Consider the following 5,730-nt stretch of genomic DNA (forward strand, 5'->3'; position numbering starts at 1 on the left):
TCTGGCGTGTGCGTAGGAAATTTTTTTAAATTACTACGTTCCCCAACAGGTGGATCCTGCCCAATGAACCAACACACCATTCGCTTCACGGAACCAGGCCTATGCAGCACGGCGGGCGGGATTCGCTGACACGCCTTGTTCGATTGCCCATCCTATGACTTGACCGGGTTTCCTCAAGTCCATTTCACAGAATTCTTCTTTGTTGGCAGTGAACGCAATCTCAATTGCCAAACTGTGTCTGCAAGCATATTCCCGGTCTTGCAGCTCATCAAGCATCCTCCTTTTTTCCTTCACAAGCTTTCGAAAAGCTTTGTTCTCCTTAGCATCAGAAGGTTCCTCGATAAAGTGATACTTGTTGAAATCCTTCATGGCCGCATTTGCCCCATCACAACTCTTCAACCATGCTTCACATTCCCTCTTCAAGCAACGGTGTCGCTCAGACATGAACTTCTCACACGCTATGTTCGTAGTCATGGATCGAATGTCCATCCTACATGAATATACGGGTTTAAGATGACATACAACAAAACACAAAATAAATTCAATGAAGTACAACACTTGGTTACTTCATATGACATACAACACCAAGTTCTTAATGAGTTCAAATGTTAAGGGTACAAGTCATAGTAGTTCAAATGACGACCAAGCAAAGGATACATGTCATTACAGTACAAATGACAAAGATTACATAGCCTCATGCAATTCTATGTGGCGTACGGTCCCGGGTTGCAACAAATAACATCATTTCTTTCTTTGACCCATGCCCAACGAGAAGCCCGCTTCTCCTCCGATGAGAATGGTTGGCGAACTAACCAATCAATGACCTGACCATGATTTCCCATGTCTATCTCAGCATACTCTCCCCTTGTCACACACAATGCAATTTGCATTGCAAGATCACGCCTACAATTTTTTTCCGCCGTCTTGAGCTTCTCCATCTGCCTCTCCTTTTTTTGATAATTGTTTTTGAACGGTTATTGAAATAATAATGTGAAAAGGCCCTACACTCCGCATTGAACGCATCAATGGCTTTCACCCACACGTTCATCTTTTCCTCAATCAATTCGCGTTCACGGTTCGCAGCCGCCTCAGCAGAAGCTTAAAAAAAACGAACGGTGTCATCCTACATTTCCAAAGTTGCTATTAAAGTAAGCTTAGGTTTAGTTGCTTTCTTAAGCCCAACCCTAATTATGTACACTAATACTAGGACTAGATCTAGGTACACAAACTATTCTAGAAGCAATGAAGCACATCATACATAAGAAAATCACAAACATAACCCTAAATGGATCATATGAATTGATTTGACCACATGAGCTAGGGTTTGCAACCGAATGAGCAAATGCAAGCAAAATAAAGATGTCAACCAATCAAAAGGAGGGGAAATGGGGGAGGTACCTTGGGTGATGAAAATGGTAAGAATCCACCGGTGAAATCTCAAGCAAATGAGAGAGATTTGAAAGGCTCTAGTGCTTCAAAGAGAGAGGGGGAGACTTGAGCTCGGTGAAGAGGTGAGTAGTGTATGGCCTGAATGAGTGGTTGAGGAGGGAGAGGAAATATCCAGCCCCTCCCCACCTTATCCACCACACAGTACCCTACCGCCAGAGGCTCCGGCGGTAGGCTTCAGTACCCTACTGCCATGGGCCCTGGCGGTAGGCCCTTTTCCACGTCAGCCCCGGCAAACGGCCGTCAGGCGCCGTCAAGGCACCTACCGCCAGGGCCACTGGTGGTAGGTTGTACAATCCTACCGCCACGGTGCCTGGCGGTAGGCGAAAGGGTCAAATCCCGAAATTTTTTCGAAGGAGGGCCAGATCCTGAAATAGTATCCAAAAAGGGTCAAAACACGAAATTTAGCCCACTGTAGTGCCACCACTGTGATAGTGACCGAAATACTATTACGTACGTGTGCTGTACTGCGTGTACAGTGCACCTGCCTGATTCTTCGGATGGAATGTGTACTGTACAAGCGGGCGGGGTATGTACCGTATAGCTGTACACCATACCAAAGGAACGCATGGACCGAAACACACCATACGGTGTTGCTTGGTGACCTCCTCTTTTTTTCCCTAGTGCATGGGGCTGGCACCTGCAGCATGCATGCGGCCCGCATGGTGCTTGCTGACTCACCGGCTCGTGCATGTGCATGTGCGCGCCGTAGCCGCCTCCGGTTTGGATCTATCTGCGCGCCCGAGACCACCAAACACGGGAAAATATCTAGTGATACCATCCATGGGATGATACGCTGCTCCAGGGATGCATGGTACGTCAGATCTGAAATAAAAGGACAGGATCAAGTCACTGATGTATTTACACATGGGCCCTTGGAACATTTGCACTTTGCCCCTAGCATGTCTTTGCAGAAATTGCCTTAGACAGTACCGTTGGTTCTTTCCCTGGACCTAAGCACAGTACGTCGATCTCCATCTGAGCTTGCACTTTTAAATCCAGAAAAAAAGAATCAAGTCAAGAAACTGAAACTTCCATAAATAATTAGATCATTTACATGTTAAACACTAACACTAGTACTAGGGCGACAACATGCTAAATCCAGCTGAATTACATGGCCACCAAGGCTAGTTACAGACTCAGCTACTACAAGATGAGCTACAGTCTGAGCACAATTACAGAATTAGATCCAAAACTAACCATGACAATTCCCAATACTAGAACAAACCACTAAAGTTTGTCGTGGCTTATCAGCAGACTAACAACTAACTAAACTTGAGAGCCGCGAGCCGTTGAGTTTGCGCCATGTACACATCCATTGGTGGGCGCAAATGCACACCTACATGATAAAATCAAGAATTAGAACCTAAAACAGCCTTTCAGAAACAACCCAATCTTCTTCACCCTAGACCATTTAAAATAAATGAACCAATTCATTTGTGTACTTGTATCGAGAGGTCTCCTGGGGTCCAAATGACGGGCACACACACATGAGTAACCTGGTTTTAAGAACTCACCACACCAACCCTGTTTTAAGGATTCGGTACTAACCGTGTTCCTGTTACCTAGAAGGTGACATAATTAACCCTAAGTTCTTATCAACAAACAAACAAACTTCTACAGGTTTTCTGTAAATGAGAGGCATATAAGAAGAGTAACAAACCTTAGGTGATTCAGTTAGCCCAAAGTAAGCTTTCCATTTCTGTGACACAATCGGTACAATAGAAAATTCAGATGCCACTAGACCAGCAACCCACAAGCCATATAAAAAACATGTACTCCACCATCCCTGTCTATGAAGAAGAAATCACTAACAGTACAAAGATTACTGACAGAATCTACATCATACCACATGTTTCACATGAAATTTAAATAGTCATATGGTGTCAGCTACATTCTATCAACTTCAAACTGCAAACTAAGTTTGAACTAGATCCCAGTACTTGGAATAACTCTAGCCTCAACTTGTGTGTGGAACATCTCCAGAGACACATGATCTCAAGAAGCACACAATGTTAGTTCTATTACCATCGTACAACATTAAATATGAGAAATCTGCAAACACTTTCGTCATGCCAAATAACCTGCATATATGTCGCATCATCTAATTCTCCTGGTTGATTTTGCTGTTTCTTGACTTATAAGAACATGTAAAAGGAAATCATTTGTTGAACTACAAAACCATGACATGTTCACAACTAAGTGAGTTATATTCACTTCCTTTTCCTTTTCCCACTCATTGTCGGCTGTTTCTTGAACTATTTCTACATAGCTAACTAAGAAAGTAGCAGTCGATAACTGCACATGTATTGAGTTCAGTGTGCCACCCTCCATGCCATCGTTTCCATTTTAGGAATCTAAACAGTCCTAACTTCTTATTTTACCCATAATATTTTTTAAGAGTCAAAGACTCTATATTTTTCACTTGAGAAACGCAGTCCTCCTGAAAAGGCAGGAACATAATTATATAAGCCAGATCAAACATATTACGTTGTCACATGTTCCCGTAATATTTCCAAATCCAAAAATGATGCGAGACAAGAATGCATAGTTGTAGTTGTCCCAAAGATTTTTGGTCTGGTAGCTATGCGCCATAAACCTCATCAGAACATAAAAGGCCAGTAAGTCAGTTTATTACACCGTGAAAAAGTATTGATCCGTCAAACTTTTCTAGTTTCAGCTTCTGTGATGTGAGAACAAGCACATAGATTTCCAGTACTCAGTGGTCTCAGTTTGACTGAGAGCCTACCGGGATTTCTGTTAGCCAAACCTTGTTGAGCCTCATTTGGCATGAATTTTGTCAATTACTCGATCTATAGACATGACTCAGTATAAGTCTAAATGCTCACTTACGCTAGGCTGTACGTGTGGTTTTCAACTACTATATGTAAGAAACATTCTAGAAAACTTTATAAGAAAGATTGTGTGTATTTACAATTCAGATAGACATGTTATTGTTAGGAGAGGAAGTGGCAGTCAACATTATAACACTGATAGACATTCTTCTAGTTCTTCAAAGATTAAAATACTCATACATATCTCTGCTCCAAACTAACTTTACCATCTATTGAGACTGAATTGCGAGATAAATTTTTATAACTAAGTGCTACATTGTGGACGGCAATTGACAAGCCAATCTTTTATTCTAAAAACAAGATGTCTCGACGGACACTGAGATTAAAGGATGAACTAACCATATGAGCTTGGCTCCTCCCATATCTGTTGCATTCCGTGGGCAATCATGGCGTACAACTCCGATTGGTCCAGAACTGCTAATGCACGCAACATCGCAGTTGGAGGAGGCAGATCCTGCTGCAGCCTGCAGACAAATTGACCTGTACTGCTACAGCTGCCATGTCCAATCGCCGTCGGTGCCAGCGAGACATGCGCCATGGTATACCACTGGACTGGCTCGGATAGGAACCTCTCGAACGACACCGACTCCTACAGCGCCGATATCCAGTCCTAAAACCAAAGAATCAAATCAGGAATACGGAAGAGAAAGGAGGCGCTGCCTCTTAGCCAATCGCCATCGGGCAGGGTCTTCGGCTCGCGCGACTTGGTCGGCTTCAGCGGCGCGGGGGAGGGGGAGGGGGTGGGGGTTAAGGCGAGCAACAGTGGAGGGGGTACGCACCATGGTGGCCGGCGGCGGCAGCGGCGGTGGGGAAACAAGCCGTATCGAGAACAACGGCCGAACAGAACAGAGCGATATCCACTTAGTCGCCGAATTTCGAAATAGCCCAGGGTGTCTCGTGCATAATTTCCAACGCGAACTAAGCTACTCAATCATGCGCCTCCAGTCCAGATCCAACGGTCCACATGATCCGGTATCAGCGTATCATACCACGCACGGTATCACCAGATATGCACTCCACCAAACACATGCCGCATGATGGGAGGCGCCTCTCCATCGATCCGGTCGTTTGCTCAAGTCGTTTCATGTTAATTTAATTTAATATACTGTATAACTGATTATGTAATTACTAGTGACTCTCTGACGATAATTAAGCCCATGTTGTTGTGTGTGCCCTCTCGTCTTGGTGTTATGTTTTCTAGCTAGTGCAGTAGCCCAAAGCCGTACAAGTTGCACAGTGATCACACATGCACTACGTGCCGGACCTCTCATCTTTTTTTTTCCTTTTTGCAAAAATCTCTCCATCCACCTCAACGGCACAAATATACTGGCCAGAAACCAGAAAAAAAAACCGCCATGGGTTCACTCACTTGTTTTCCGTACCTCGTATGCCGTGTTTAGCTTTATCGTCACCGTTAAGTAATTGTTAC

General features: G+C 44.0%; 1 long non-coding RNA gene across 1 annotated transcript; it reads right to left on the reverse strand.

Moving 5' to 3' along the window:
- Positions 1-2,463: 2,463 nt before the first annotated feature.
- On the reverse strand, positions 2,464-5,176 carry LOC123094200 (uncharacterized). Its single transcript, XR_006445767.1, has 3 exons — positions 5,081-5,176; positions 4,641-4,911; positions 2,464-2,785 (listed from the first exon to the last, which is right to left on the reverse strand). It is a non-coding gene; the product is annotated as an uncharacterized lncRNA (long non-coding RNA).
- Positions 5,177-5,730: the final 554 nt, after the last annotated feature.

This window comes from Triticum aestivum, chromosome 4B (genome assembly GCF_018294505.1).
Source record: "Triticum aestivum cultivar Chinese Spring chromosome 4B, IWGSC CS RefSeq v2.1, whole genome shotgun sequence".
Taxonomy (NCBI): Eukaryota; Viridiplantae; Streptophyta; class Magnoliopsida; order Poales; family Poaceae; genus Triticum; species Triticum aestivum.